The sequence below is a fragment of the Galleria mellonella genome, unplaced genomic scaffold, assembly GCF_026898425.1.
Source record: "Galleria mellonella isolate WM207_F2 unplaced genomic scaffold, CSIRO_AGI_GalMel_v1 utg171, whole genome shotgun sequence".
Classification (NCBI taxonomy): Eukaryota; Metazoa; Arthropoda; class Insecta; order Lepidoptera; family Pyralidae; genus Galleria; species Galleria mellonella.
The window spans coordinates 4,725,867-4,743,116 of NW_026442014.1; the positions used below are offsets into that span (position 1 = coordinate 4,725,867).

Below are 17,250 nucleotides of genomic sequence, written 5' to 3' on the forward strand. Positions count from 1 at the left end.
GAGATTAAAATAATCTCTTTAGCTAGAAACCAACCGAATCCTATAATATAATCCGGTGTAAATAACTCTGTTTTGAGTTTAAACGTTCACCAAATTTGACATTATAAATTTATTGTTATTACATTAAGTATTAGTCGAGTTAGTTAACTTATATATTAAACTATTCGCTTTCTGGCTGGGCTAGTTACAGAGCTCGAAGAACCCACAACCGATGGGGAAGAAAAATTTTTGAGTGGCGACCCCATATAGGCTAACGCAGTATAGGATAATCACCCACTAAATAAAATGACGACTCCAAATGCATTGCAAGGAGTCAGTGGATGCAAACGGCTCAAAACCGTTCTTTATGGCAGTCTATGGGGAGAGCCTATGTTCAACAGTGGACAGATAACGGCTGATATGATGATGATGAAGAATTCGCTTTCGCTTATGAACTTGTACCACAAATATATTCTCAGTCGCCCTTTTTCCCGGATCAACCACGAATCGGGAACGTAACTTGATCATAATGTAACATGATTACCGGGGTTTCGAGTACTCTCCAATGGAAGCTTTTATCTATAATGGCGCGTAATATTGTGTACATACCTCGTTGTAGCTGACAAATTTTATTTGTTCCGTAGTTTGAGATATGAAACGTTTTCAGCGTAATCACTTCTTGTACTGTATATATTCTGTTATCTTTCCATCAGATCGGCCATCAGCTTGATTGCTATTCTAAGTTGCATAAAAAATTATATGAATTGTTTCACAAAAAGTTCATAGTAAAAGAAAGTGCTTCAAGAAGGAAGTCTCTGGCATAATAATAGTTAAAATAAATACCCAATGTAATATAAAATCTTAGATAACTTATTTTAATTTTCCGACGGCAGTTAGTTATTGAACAGAATCTTTCAATGAACAAACTTACAGACTTATTCATTTCCGCTACCGTCTCTTTCACACGTTGCGGAAACGGATCTTCGTGAGAAGTTGAAATACATATTCGGACAGGTTTCGATTTAAAAATATATATTTTTTTATTCGTCTTGAAATAGAAAATAAACTGACGGCCTTCCGAAGGCAACTGTCACCTGTAGGAAGGAACAGCACCATGATGCATCACAAAATAAACTGTAGAAGTATTCAAATCATTTTTGAGAAGTAGCATGCTTTTTTCATTCATCTTGGAATGACAAACAAGCAAACCTGATGAAAAGTAGAATAACACTATGGGCAGCACAGTATACACTGTGACATTCATATTACATTCACTAATAATTCTATTTATTTATTATTATTATTTTAATAAATTCGTAGCTAAATATATTTGGACCAGAACTTAGCAACTTCCACAGGGAACCAACTCCCTTTATTCAGGTCCTCCCTCGTGTAGGATGAAGGACACAAAAGACATGAATGAGGGCAAGATATGAACTGCGATTGCGTTCCACAGTCGCAGGTCTCCCAAAATATAACACCTCATTTCACTAAACTTGTACCTACAGTAACATACCGCACCTAATAATTTTCTTATGTAATTAATACATATACGAGTATTCTATGCATATTATATTTATATATGCATATAATATTTTTTTATTATTTTCATACACGGACAAGAGACGTTATGTCTATAAATAAAATATTATTTTATATATGTCTTGTCTTCACAAGTTTTTAAGTCCGACAAGAGACTTTAATCCTTATTAATGTAATGAATAAGTAAGTTTGTTCGTAAATTTGTTACCTCTTAACAGATTCATTATAAAATTTGGTATATACGTTCTATATGGAACGGAGAAGGGCATAGGTTTTTTATTCTAGTCAATGAATATGACCTAGTTACTCGGAGGAAGTCACAGTTAAAGACTAGATTTATAATAACGTTCGAGGAAAATTTTAATCGAATTACGATAAAATAATTTTAATGGACAATAATGTAGTAAAAAAAATATAATATTATTATTACTAAATGGAAAATGTAGTCGAATATTAACACAAGTTTCACTCAGTTTCTGCAAAAAACGAAATTTCTTTCATACCAAAAACTCCAGACTGTACAGAATTGGATGTGAGCTAAATAAGAGCGCTCGCTGCAGACTGGGTGCATCCGCTCTGCACTTCCTCCTCTTCCGTATGACGGTTTTTAGTTGAACGTTACAACTGACACTTATTTATGTTTTCCGTTCACTGAATAAGCAGACAGCAAATTGTCCATGGTGCGCTCGATTTTATTTTCAACGACTCGCCTGAGGGAGGCTAAGATCGATTTCAATACAGATACACCGGTGCCTATAATGTATACATTTTTTTTATTAAATATTTTTTTTTTGTAAACTAGATTTTTGTCCGCTGCTTCCTACACATATATTTCAAAAGTAGGAAACACAAAATAGGCTACTTCTAAATAACGTATTAAAATAAAATAATCGCATTCAATTTGATGCAATGGGTTTTTTGTGATACTAGAATACACATACAGACAGACAGATAGATACATATTTTTTTAAATATTGTTTTGGCTTCTATAGCTATCATTAAGACCCTTCATATTTTTTTATAAATGCTAGTAACATACAATTCAATGTAATAATAATAATAATAATAATAACTTTATAATAACTTTATTGTAGCTAAAAGTCGGGTATACAATTTCTTATACAGTGATTACTACACTAGGCTCGCAGGCCTGTATCGTAGTAGTCAGTGAGTGGCTAATTTTGTTCATATTTATTGCCATTTACAATCCGGTTCCTGTGTAACATGTACAATTTCAATATCACATGGTTTGATATAATTTTTTTAATACTTAGCTTAGTCAAATATACAAATTATTTTTCTTAAAGTATTATACACAGAAATGATACCTTACCTAACACTTTAGTTTTCTTAAACATCTAGTGTCAAACTGTGTACCTACATTTCTTAATAAAAATCAAACTGACTACTTTAAAAATAATAAAATGTAATTTTCTTTTATTCCAAATTTTGTAATAAATTATTCTTGTAGTGTATAATAATAATAATTTATATTTTAATAAATTTTATAATTATTTATACTCATGATACTTGAATAAAAAGTAATAAAATTGTAAGAACACGTGGTTTCGCTGACTTGATTACTCGAATTCGGTCGTATAGATATAAAAATGATTATTATTTGGGTGGGGAGGCACTTTTTGTCCAAATGTTGAACACAGCGAAGCTTCCTGATGTATCAAAAGTGAAGAAGTTATAGTAAAATCACGTGGTCATTATATAAAATATATCACAATTGTTTTTGATGGAAGTTCTAAAGAAACCATAGTTAAATAAGTGTGAATGGATTAACAGAAGTTGGATATTTATGTTATATTATTTATTATATGTCATATACAAAATAAAATAAGTAAATATGTGATATAGTATAGTACAATAATACAGTATGGATTGGACAATGGATTAACAGAAGTTGGGTATTTATATTATATTATTTGTTATGTACTAAGTAAATATGATTTAATAGTATAATTTTTAAAATAAATGAACTATGAGTACTTATGCTTTATTTATCTTTATTACTAAAAGGCTTTCAACTTTTATATTGCTAAAGAATAAACCACATACATGTAAAGTTAGAATTACGTAATTAAATTACTATGAAAACCTTTTACCCTACATAACATATTATATATATATATATATATATTATAGATGTTTAATTTAAAAATTAAAATTCGTATACTACTGAACTCCTGTTTAATTTACTTATTAAATAAAATATCTATTTACAATTTGCGTCTTCTTATGGAACTTTCTGAATTTCAAAACTTTACAGCAAAATGGATTCGTTTTATTAGGTAACCCTTAATAAACCAAAGCCAACCATCCATTACAGATTGGTCTTCGGAACATTGTTTATGGACATTTTGATAAGCGTAAATTAACACGGTCTAAATCGCCTGAGGTCAACTAAATAATCGCTCCGTGAGTTACCCTCGTCAATAGTGGATGTTTTTGACAGCTCAAAAACAACGCACTCTGTGTTAGATGCAGGGTAACGTAGTGTACTGGATTGTGAAAAAAAAAAATTACTTGATATAACATGTCGTGTATGAGATTTAAAATGGTCATGGACTCGCGAGTTCCATCTTCGATAACATCATTACTTCCCATTATTTAAGATCGACGACATCCCGTGGCTCTTTTATGACATTAGTATAAACTCGTATTTTTTTTTATACAACTTAGAATGGCAAACAAGTTGACGGCCCACCTGATGGAAAGTGGTAACCGTCGCCTATAGACATGAGCAGTACCATGGACATAACAGAGTATACTGTTTCGCCCATGACACCCGCCATGCGTTCCATTCCTGAGGACTCAGGTGTTATTCCTTTGTACCCAGTAAATTCACGCCATATCCACCTTTCAAACCGAAACACAGCCATGCAAACACAACTGCTTCACGGTTGAAACACGAATGGGACAGAGGTACCCAAGCAATCGACTTTTGTACAAAATCTCCCTCTGGTAAATCTTCCGGTCGTATTTCCCATCGTAACTCTTCGCTTTTTTATCTATCCATCTTCCTATATATATCATATTCTAAATATAATATATCTCTCAATCATAACTTTAAAAAACAAATAATTTCTCTTGATGGCTTTTTTGTTGTTAGAGAGGCAAACGAGCTGACTGTTCACTTGATGGAAAATGGTTACTGTACAGAAATTCAACGCATACGAGAAAAATTGAGAGTGCATTGCCGCCCGTTTAAAAATTTATAGTCAATTTTGGTAAGCCTTATATTGTAGTACGAGAGGCGAAGGAACCATAAAAAAATATTTAGACTTTTAATTCTTCTAATATTATAGACTAGTGATCCGCCCCGAGTTCGCACGAGTGTCTACTCATGCAGAACCCGAGATAGTTAGAAAGATAAATTTGTACTTTATAAAAAAGTAAAACTAACTAACTAAGTTTTTATACTAATATTAATAGCAGCAGTAGTAAATCGCTAATACTGTATATTTCGTTATGAAAAATGAATTAAAATAGTTTGAGCAGTTTTTGACTTCATGCAACAAATCTTTTTTCTGCGTGATATTAATATAGATATAAGAGTGTATGTTTTTTTTTGTTACCTTTTAGCATCTTTACCGTTTAGCTAATCACTATACATTTTAGTATCCAGGCAACTATAGGGGATAGAGAAGCAAAACGGGCTTCCATTTATCGCGTAAAAAGGTAATAGCAGTAACGGGTAAAAGCTGGTTGTAAATAAATAAGTAATCGTCAAAAAAATTATACACATTACTAACAAAGGAGGAACTCACCAAAAATAAAATGCTTATCTACCGAAACCATAAAAATTTATGTAGCAAATTGTCAATGAAACACGAATGTTGCGCAATAACGGAAACGAAATGCCCAAACTAAAACCACCATAGCGAGTCCAAACAAACTGTTTATTATCTGTAATCCCACCGAACAATACAATTTATATCCACATTGGAGACCCTAAGCTGCCTATATAGAAACCCTTTTGTATTTTACGAAAAAAAAAAGAGAGAAAGAATATATGTATTTGAAACCGCGTTCACAGTAACACGCCGTCATTCAATAACCACTGATATCTCATTTTGCCGCGCGAATAGAGGCGAACAGAATGGATAGCGATTCGGAGACCCTTAGGAGCTGGTGCGAGGTATAAGATCTGTCGTTTTAATTGCACAATTATTTTAATACGTTCTAGAAATTCCACAATCCACATGAAGCGTTTCGCCTCATCATTTCTAACGCAAACAATTAAGGAATGGAATGCTCTTTCTACTTAGTTATATGTTTCTGGAAGTATACGCTTGAGACTTGTCTTCTGTTTCTAACCCAGGTCTTGTTATAATTATCCATCAGATGAAGTATAAAATCATGCGCAAAATTATGTTGTAGTAGACAGAAATCATTGCGAATCAAAAATGTTCGCAAATTTTATTATCTTTTTTTGCTATACATTATACAGACGATTCTTTTGTAATCTAGAATATTTACTACCTATCATAATCTAATGTTTTTACCGTTGTATTATATTCGCCAGTACAAATAAATGTTTCCGATTATTCTATAAAAGATTATAGTTGTAAGAGTTTATCAATGGAAGAAGCTTAATCCATAATTCTGGTTATCATCATCATATCAGCCGTTAACCGCCCACTGTTGAACATAAGCGCCTTTGTTGGGGTTTTTTCCAGTAGTTACCACGACAGTTAACAACTGATATGATGATAATGATGCTATGCTTGGCAGGCGGGTTAGCAGCCGCAATTTAGCTTTGATGACGTTTTAAGAGAGACGCTGCTGCCCCATCTCTAGACCATTAAGTTCCCTTAGTCACCTCTTACAACACTCACAGGAAAGGAAGAGGCGGCCTATTCTCTGTCAGGGCCACATGACATAATTCTGGTAACAAAATTTTATTATGTAAACTAGTGATATCTCAAAATCATAAAGATGAGAAACATTAACAATTGCCAAAATATTATTACAAGTAATATTATTAGTAATTAGTCGCTCCGATGTTGGATTTAAATATACACAACATATTTAATTTCGCTGAATATATTTAAAGGTAGAATTCTATAAATATCTCTAATTACGTATAATGTTCTTTTCTAAATAGTAATAAAAAAAATATGATAAACTCTCTCGCTCATAACTTAAGCGGTACATGTTTGATCTCACTGGAGACTGAGGCCTCTCGGCGGCGCACATTGAATTTTGTGTCGCGACACATTTTTCTAAAAATATTATTTTGAGAATAAGAATCGAGACAAGGGACTATCCCATTGCAGTACACTCTATGTTTTATCTCTACAGCTTAAATATAAATGTAGATATTTTTTTGTTTTAAATACATTTAATTTTAATTTAATAAGTTAAGCATTTGCTATGTCGATATTGATGTGATATTTTTAAACCGCTATGAAGTTATTATCCTGTTACTATTATAGATGTGAAATTTTGTGACAATAAATGGATGTTTGTGACTATTTAATGCAAAAGCTACAGAATACATTTGCATTAAATTTGATATACACATAGGTTATGTTCTAATTTAGAAGATAGCATAGTTTATTACGAAGCGACGGGATAATTATAGCTTTTAAAATTTTTTGAAATCTGAAGACCAAATAAATGACTATGTATTGTCCCTCCAATCCAATGATCTAACCATAGAATATACACTATTCTATGATCACCATAGTGCAGTTCATGTCTATAGGCTACGGTTACCACTTTCCATCAAACGGGCTGTCAGCTTGTTTGCTATTCTAAGTATAAAAAATGCTTTGGTACTATATCGTAATCACTTTCTCTACAAAGTGTAAAGAATATACAAAATCAACTAACCTTAATTCACAGGAGGGGAAGGGATTGTTAGTAATACAGACTAACAGGACCATTGCTACTAACAGGAGCAATATACCCTGTTCTTTTTGATGGGTGAAAATGGAATGGCAACCCCGCCTGCGCTAACGGGATACACTGGCGGAGCACCAGTGAAGAGTGATAGATGAGAATGAAAACAGACCAGTTAGCCCATCATGGCGAATTCACAAGGAATTAACAGTGATAGTTTCCAGGGAGAACCACGAGGAGATCGACCTGATTGGGTATATTGCTAGCAATGGGATTTTTAGTCTCCATTACTAATAACCCCTTTCCCTCCAAATATACCCTATTAGGTCAACCTCCACATGGAAACTCTATAAATCCCTCTTGGAAACCACTGTGGTGCATTCTAGTTGTATTCATCATGATGTGCTAACCTGACCTGTCTTTACATTCTTACCTATCATCCCTCACTGGTGTCACGTCAACGTATACCGTTTGCGTAGGCGTGTTTACCATTCCACTATCATTCATTAAAAAAACTCCAATTTACAATTTACCATTCATTTTTAGTGCAAAATCAGAACCCGTACAGCAGCCGACACAAAATACTGCGGGTGTTATTGCGAACAAAAAGGCCCGTTCTACACTGTCACCTTCAATCCACTTTCAATTAACGTGACTAGAGAACCGTTAACGCGTACAACCCTAAGGGTTAGGGCATGTGCACACATGCAGTAAATAGAGTTGGGGCTAATTAGCAAGATACGTATCTGGAGTTATATTTACGAGTATGTATTTTATTCATTGGAGACTATTACAGATTTGACGCTTCGATTAGTTGATTTAACTATTACATAATTTGATTTTCCTTTCGCAATTGGAATACTTTACGTACGCAGAGTACGTACGTATTACGTATAGCTCACGTATGTACACGTGAGCTATTTACCCCGCAGCTTCGGCCGCGTAAATCAGTACATACAATATCGTATATTTTAAGTAAGAATATATTGACGTATGGTCCCGGCATAGAATAGGCTGCCCATTTCTTTCCAGTGGATGTCGTAAAAGGCGACTAATGATCGAGGTGTGGGCAGCGTAGTTTTTGCGCCATCCATACATCCATCGCTATAAACTTTTGCATTTATTATAATTATAGGATTTTTGAAAATTATACTTACCGTGAAAAGCCGGGCAACCAACATTCAAAAAATATTTCTTTTTAATTACTAGTGATCCGGTAATAAATAATTTTTAAAAAATCAGATATCATAACACATAAATTTTAGAGCATAGTATTATATTATCTGTGGTTATTTCTGATTATCTATGATTATATATGATTTTACAATGTAATTTATTATAAATATATGGTCAAGCTTACAGTTTTTATACAAATAATTACTATATTTTTTATTCATTTCTGACATGAGTTGTTTTTCAAATGAAATATATGATAAAAGAACATAAACTGAACATCATTTTATTCTAAATAACTTCTAAAATAAACAAATCTAAAAACCTGAATTGCCGTTATTTGTTTTGTTTAATCGTTTATTCGACAGATGACATCAAGCGTCAGTTGAATAAAATTAAAACAAAAAAAGTAAAGCAACGAGCACCAATTTAGTCAGTTGGAGTTATTTGTTTTCCCGCCATTTTTTTACTAAAATAAACGCAACGTAGATGAAAATATATCGTTCTCTAAAATATATCGTTAATGCAAGAAGCGTATTCGAAATATAGTTTTTAAATTACCGTGCGTAAGTTAACAGATTATAATACTAACTTTTTTCAACCAACTTCAAAAAGCAGGATGAGACCGTCCTGCTTTCGGTTGTATATTTTTATGTTTGATTTTATCTAAAAGGATATACTTACAGATTGATCTCATCGAAATCAGTAGTTTAGTTTTTAAATCAAAATCACTGGTTTAGTTTGAAGTCCATTTTTTTACTTACTCGTCTTTATCAGATGGACCGTATGCTTGTTTGCCACGTCACTGATATAAAAAAATTATATATTATATATTTAAAAAATGCTTTTTTTTTGTTTATACATATATTAGATATATAAAATTTATGAAATAATTTCCACACTATCTATAAAGATGTATGTATCGTCTCAGTATTGGCTGTAGGAGGCTCAAAAATTTTTTGTCATTTTTCGCCACGTTTCTTAACGTTCAATTTAACGATAATAATAATAGACATATAACACTTTAGTCCTCAGAAATGGTAACGCATTATGGGCAACAAAATATACTCTGTTATATTCATTGTACTATTCATATCTATAAGCGACTGTCACCACTTTACATCAAGTGGACTGTCAGCTTGTTTACCATTTGTAGTAGTATAAAAAAAATCCGCAATACTGAGTTTCATTGGAAAATTATTCCTTAAAATAGTATTAGTGATTTCTGTTTCACCCAGTACAATAGTTTCGTCCGACTAATTTTATTTATTTATTTAAACTATTGAAGTTACAATTATATAAGTTAACACCTAATGGCGTTCTCTACCAGTCAACCACGAGACAAGCAGAAAATTAAATAGGTGATGCATTTAATACGTAAGATATGTATGTATGTAAGATAAGTATAAATAATGATGTTCATCACAAAAATTTCTTATTTGTTTAAGATTTCTAACATTAATATGAAAAAAGAACCTTAGACAAGTAAATATAAGGTTAAAAATGCCATCTTTGATCAGTGAGCCATATTGTTTTTGTATGATATTTTATTATACCACAGCAGCAATAACGAGACAGATCATCAAAGGACCTAGAGATCCTGAAACAGCCAGCCACATTCAATTAACTTGCTCACAGGGGCGTTAACTGCCCCAAGTATTTCTAAACGCAGGAACACAGTATACAAACATAATATAATAATTATACTGCAAAATCTTTCCTAATATTATAAATGTGAAAGTAAATTTGTTTGTATGTTTCCTCCTGGCACCTTAACGACTCAACTAATCATCAACAATTACACATGAAAATGAAACGACGAGGTTATTATTCCATTTTTATTTGCGCTATAAGATCTGATAGAATGAGTTGGATGATGTTGAGTCAGTTAGCCAATTGCGACGAATTTACCTAGAAGTAACCACAATAGTTTCTAGAAGGGGCCGCGTGGAGGTCGATCTGATGGGGTATGTTGTAAGCAATGGTATCACCAGATTCCATTACTAATAATCTCCTTATCTCTTGTATAAATGAACTAGAAACGGAGAAAAACGACAAGGTCTACTATTATTATATGTATATATTTGTTCCGGCCAAACTCAAGTGGCAATAGGCGGTTCACATAGCTCGAAGAACCAATCCAGAAGAAAGGTACTTGAGTAGCAACCCCATAGGGACAAACGCAGTGTAGGACGATCTCCCACTAGATGGAGAGCATTACAGAAAGTTAATAGATGCAGGTGGCTCTGGACAGTTCCTTATGGCAGTCTATGGGGAAGTCATAGGCCATTCAGCAGTGAACAGATAATGGATAAAATTATGATGATTCCCATCAAAAATATAAAAACGAAAGTTTCTGTAAGAAAAGATATTTGTTACTCTTTCATTAAAAAACTCCAGAATGAATTTAAATAAAGTTAAGTACACGGATATTTCAAATCTTAACTTAGCACATAATATACTTGACGTACTGGTTCACTCGGGCAAAGTCACTGAAAATAACTGCTATCAACATATCTCAGACATGCGGACGGTGTATATACTAAATCAATGACGAACTTTATAAAACTAAACAACGTGCCTCAAAAAACATATTCAAAATCTCTAAATAAGTTTATTAAAACTTCATACTAAATCGATAACGCAACCGCGAGATTTGTATAGTCAGAGATCAAAATTTATTATTTTAGGATATTGGTATTTCCTCATGGTAATAACCAGTACAAATAGTCATGCCCATGAATATATCGAGCCATCCTTTTGTCTCCATCCATTTTCAATCCATTTCAAAAAGAAAAAGGTTCCCAATTCGATTGTATTTTTATTTAAGTTTGTTACCTAATAACTTCATCAGTTGTAAACCGATTCCTTAAAATATTTTTTTATCTCTGAAGAATAGACTTACAGACTAGTTTCATTGAAATTTTATCAAAATCAGATTTGTAATTTAGTTTTTAAATAAAAATAACTGATTATGCCAGGATTAAAGTACTTTTTTTATGGATCACAGTCTTAAATTGTAACAATGATTACAGATTAAAAAGAAAAAAAAACAAAAGAGCACAGCCCCAAAGATTTATAGAGAACCATAAAGCTAATGGGCAAACAGAGGAAAACTTTCCGCTGGTTCATCACGTCTGAAACTATGTTGACCGCGTAAATAACTTTTAAGACCACGGTTTTACGACAGACTCCTTTGTTACTGTCCGTCGCCGTGATCTCTTAACTGTTGAATCTGCAACTGAAACGAAAGTTATATAAGTAGATAATATTTATCGCGCTCAGGATTTGCTTGCTTCAATAAAATTGCCAAGTCTATCTGTTTTTTTTTTAATCTTCTCACCCACGCTAACGGTATACGTTGATAGTTAGCTTAGTTCATCGTGATGAATACGCTTGCAATTGATTACCGAGTCGTACCTGTTTTTTAACCCTGCCTGCGCTAACGGTATAGTCTGGCGGGTGTTCCACCATCGCCTGTGCTAATGATATACGCTGGTGGAGCATCAGTAAGGGATGATAGGTAAAGATGAAAAGGTAGCTCAGTTAATCCATGGTGACGAATTCACTTAAGATTGGGCACTATAATTTCCAGGAGGAACCGAGAGGTGGTGGCTCGACCCCGACTCTATCTGTTATCATAATTGGTAATTAATTAAATAATATATAATTTTAGAGACATTATAACAGCAATGTTGGTTTGACAATAGATTCAAGGATTAGTATTGATTAAATTAGATTTTTGTAAAAATAGAAAGTTTTTTTATACATATAGATGAAAATAAAATGGTAACCCCACCTGCGTTAATAGTCTGCTTTGCCGTTTGACGTCTGGATGTATTTTTTTTATGTATATTAGACATGTATTGAAAAAAGTATTTCTATTAATTATCTAGTACTCATAGTACAAGCTCTGCTTAGTCTAGGATTAGATAGTTCTGTGTATACCTTGTAGTGTTTATTTACTAGCTTTTACTCGCGACTTCGTCCGCATGACCAAAATATGTTTATTGACTGGGATAAAAACTGCCATATATCCTTCTCCATCTAATATAGGATGTGTATACCAAATTTCTTAGTGATTTGTTGAATCGTTAAAGCGCTATAACAAACAAACAAACTCTCTTATACTTGTATAAGATACTTGAATAATATACAATAACTCAATATAAAATGTCTGGCTAGTTTTAAAACAAAACTTAAGGACTTTTATTTGAGCAAGTTGTCATCTTCTTAATATGTTTATATGTCTGGTTAGCATACTTATTTCTTGCGTGAACAGTATTTATATATTTTTATGTATTTGTGTAGGCGTTTATATGCATGTATGTATATGTGTATATGTATGTATATGTATTTGTATATGTGTTAGTATGTATATATATATATATATATATATATATATATATATACACATGTGTGTGTGTGTGTATATATATAATAATGAGTAGGGATAATATTTACATTATTATATGTATCACATCTCCCATATTTAGAACTAACAAAATTTTTCATCGTGCCTCCCACCAAATTGTTTATAATTACTCCTCTCCATCCAAAGGTTGCCTGGAAGAGATCGCTCTTAGCGATAAGGTCGCCCATTGTTTTCTCATTGTGATTATTTCTTGTAATTATTTATATTTATAATAAGTTTACTATTGTAATCTTTTGGAGGAAACAATAAAGAGTATCTATCTATCTCTTCCACATTTATAATATTAGTAAGGATCATCCAAACTCAATATTGAAATGAAATGAAATAAATTTATTTTGCTAGAATGCAGGTAATTTTAGATGATAGAGGTTTATATTTCCCGTGTACATTCTGCCTCTATGTCGGCGTGCAAATTTTTAACAATATAATAAATTTATATATATATATATTCTACATTATATTTCCTTTCCTTAGTCATACAATATATTATTATTATTTATTACAGTAAACAGAAAAAATAAAAGCCTGTACAATAGTTGTCCAAATTAATAAAATATTTTAACAACTGTATCTCTAGTGTAGGTTGTGAAGTGCATTTGTTTTCTTAGCGAAATATTCATTAATGGTATAAAACCCGTTACATAACAGCCAATTTTTAAGTTTACGTTTAAACACTGTATGAGCTGTTACTTCTCTAATGTTATTTGGTAGATGGTTGTAAACTTTAATAGCCATACAGTATGCGTTTCTTTTATGTAAATCTAACCTGCACTAAATCTATTAAAGTAACGAACGAACTAAAAGATATTCCATATAACGTAAAAGGCAACCCTTAAATTGAAATAATTACCATCAAACAAGCTAAACATCGGCACACCCTTTGAAACACGATAGGATATCACGTGAAAACTACGCGAAATGGCGTAATTAATTTAGTCGCGCCGCTTCGAGAACGAAAGTAATTTAGTTAGGCCCGAGCTTTTAGCTGGCTGGGACCCCGGTATAATTGTGTTATACAGTTCAAAATCGCTGTGTGATGTACACACGACTTTTTTATATATAGATGTATTGTTGTTTGCATGGCTGTGTTTCGGTTTGAAAGGTGGGATATGAGAGTGAATTTACAGGGTACAGAGGAATAATGAGTCCTCAAGAATGGGAACGCATGAGAGGATATCATGGGCGTATCAGTGAGGGATAATAGATGAGAATGAAGAGATGGGTCAGTTAGCCCATCCTAACAAATATACCTGGAATTCAGCACGATGGTTTACAAGGGGAACCACGCGGAGGTCGACCTAGCAGGGTATATTGCTAGCAATGGGACTGGTAGTCTACAATACTAACAATAACTTCCCTCCTGTCTGCCTCTAATTGTTACAAATTGTTTCAATAAATCTCGATGGAGAAGTGAAATGAACTAATTTTATTAAAATTATTAAAGAAAACCCTGAATAAAATGATCGAAATCGAAGCTTTTAATCAATTAATCTATTTTTTATTTGTATAACTACTGGACTTCAAACAGGCTGTCTCAAGGTCGGGCCGCTCCTTTGTTTGCTTACATTTTCATTAAATTCTATTGAAACAGGCTATAACAACTAGAGTCAAAACCTTGAATATCCGGATTCGAATTAATTTCGAAAAGTTCGTTTTCTTAATTCTATTTCAGAAAAAATAATATATATATATATATATATATATATATATATATATATATATATATATATATATATATATATATATATATAATATAGCTGATTTCTCGTACCTACAAAATGGAGTATCGGGCGACCATTCATTTTTCTTTTTTTTTAATACACGTTTAGTTACTCTTTACTACTTTTCTAAGTTACTCTTTCACGCAAAATCTACTAAATGGGCTTGAACAAAATGTAGTACACAGGTAGACTATATCCTAACTTAGCATATAGTTTACTTTATAACCTTATTCACGTTGGCGAAACATGATACGGCTTGTCTTAAATACTGCCATGCTAATAATATGGTAACATTGCGATTTTATGGCTATAGTTTTTATTCTGAAGAAACAAACATTTATGTAAACACCAACTAAACAATTTTTAATCATTTAGACCACCAAACGGAGACTTTCTACAAAAGTCGTTTGCTTGGGTACCTCTGTCCCATTCATGTTTCTAACGTGAAGCATTTGTGTTTGCATGGCTGTGCATCTGCATTGCATCCGAGTCCTCTAGAATGGAAACGCATAGGGGATATCATGGACGAAACAGTATACTCAGTTATGCCTATGGTACTGCTCGTGTTTATAGGCGACGGTTACCACTTTCTATCAGGTGGGCTTATTTGCCATTCTAAGTTGTATATAAAAAAAAATTTAACACGTACATATACATAGGAAGATAGTGCTTTAAATAGCTTTTATAGTAAGACTCTGTGATTGTAATTATTGTCTAGCGTCAATGCAAGTCTGTACAGTACAATTTATCTTATTTGATAACAATACTGTAATATTTATAAACAATACGAAGTAATGAACTGCTATTGTTTTCTTCACAGTGTTATTAAAAATGAACTCACTTGTGTATTTCAATTTACATATTCACTGTCTCGTGGATGTGTTACTCAACTCGACAAAATTATTTACACATTCTGTTTCAATTATCATAATAAAAAATCATAACTTTATTCAAAGACATCACAGTATATTCTCTAATATTTTAAATGCCAACCCAGGATTTTAGGAAATGTAACTCCGTTTCTTTTATGTCCATGTTCTCAAAAAATATCTGTACAAAATATTTCACCATTAAAAAAAACGCAACGCTAATACACAATTACTATATACTGTCATCATCATATCAGCCGTTAACTTTCCACTGCTGAATATAGCTTTATCCTATTGGGAGGTTTTTCCAGTAGTTGCCACGCTTGACAGGCGGGTTGGCAACCACAGTTAGGCTTTTGGTGATCCGGGAAACGTTGTTTTGCTAGATCAATTAGTAACATACTATTAATTATAAGAAACATTGTTTCTTTCTCTCAAGTTACAGCAAAGAATACACATTTACAAAATTTAAAAAAAAATAGGATGAACAATTTCGGAGACTGCTGTGAATGAGCATCTCACAATTTTCGTTTACGAGATTTTTGTATTAAGTTGTATATAAGTGTCCTCATGAATCGAAGAAAAAATGTACCTACGCTTTAACTCCATCTAGAAACAGTATTCCTTAATCTGCGTATATTAATGATTGCACATTTATAACTAATTCGTGTATTTATAGTTTCATACTTTATCATATTTGGATCAAGTTTTATGGAGACACAGGATGAAAATTCTTCTAAAAAGATACAAGCAGTCACAGGCTATCCACTATTTTTTACTTGCTGTATTTAGTTCTTTAAATTATGACCAAAAGAAGACTTTGTACAAAAGTCGTTTGCTTGGGTATCTCTGTCCTATTCGTGTTTCTTCCGTGAAGCAGTTGTGTTTGCATGACTATGTTTCAATTTGAAGAGTGGGATGTGGCAGTGAATGTACAGCGTGCAGAGGAATAACACCCGAGTCATCAAGAATGGCAACGCATAGGGGATATCATGGACGAAACAGTATACTCTGTTATGTCCATGGTACTGCTCATGTCTATAGGCGACGGTTACCACTTTCTATCAGGTGGGCCGTTAGCTTGTATACCATTCTAAGTTGCATAAAAAAAATATAAAGTCGTGTAGTTAGATTATACAAACTACATAACTTGTGTCATACTATTTGAATATTCGGTACGAAAACATTAAAATAACAAATTAAGTAACTTGACAAGTTATACGCAACGTGTTCTAGATAAAGAACAGCCTCAGGCTACAAAATTGAAAGTACTCGTATTTGAAACGAATCAGAAAATAGTCAACCATATCATACGTTTCCGTGGTGTAGCGGTTATCACATCTGCCTAACACGCAGAAGGCCCCCGGTTCGATCCCGGGCGGAAACATTTCTTTTTTTGCATTTCTGCAACGACGATAAATTATTATAAACTCTTTTTTAATTGTAACAAAATTAATATTTTAGTATTACAACTAACAACATCACTAATCTTATATTAAAATGAGTAAAACGTTCGGATGAACACTAATTTAAAACACTAAATCGTGTGTATATGTAGATTTTGGTTCATAAAAAGCAGAATGTTGCTTTTCTAAGAAATATGTTAGTTGCAATCGTCGCCAATAGGATTTACTTGTACACGGAAGTAAACCCTATTGATTGGAAATAATAC

At 32.7% G+C, this 17,250-nt stretch overlaps 1 non-coding gene across 1 annotated transcript; it reads left to right on the top strand.

Moving 5' to 3' along the window:
• The first annotated feature begins 16,892 nt into the window (after positions 1-16,892).
• On the top strand, positions 16,893-16,965 carry Trnav-aac (transfer RNA valine (anticodon AAC)). Its single transcript has one exon. It is a non-coding gene; the product is annotated as a tRNA-Val (tRNA).
• The last annotated feature ends 285 nt before the right edge of the window (positions 16,966-17,250 follow it).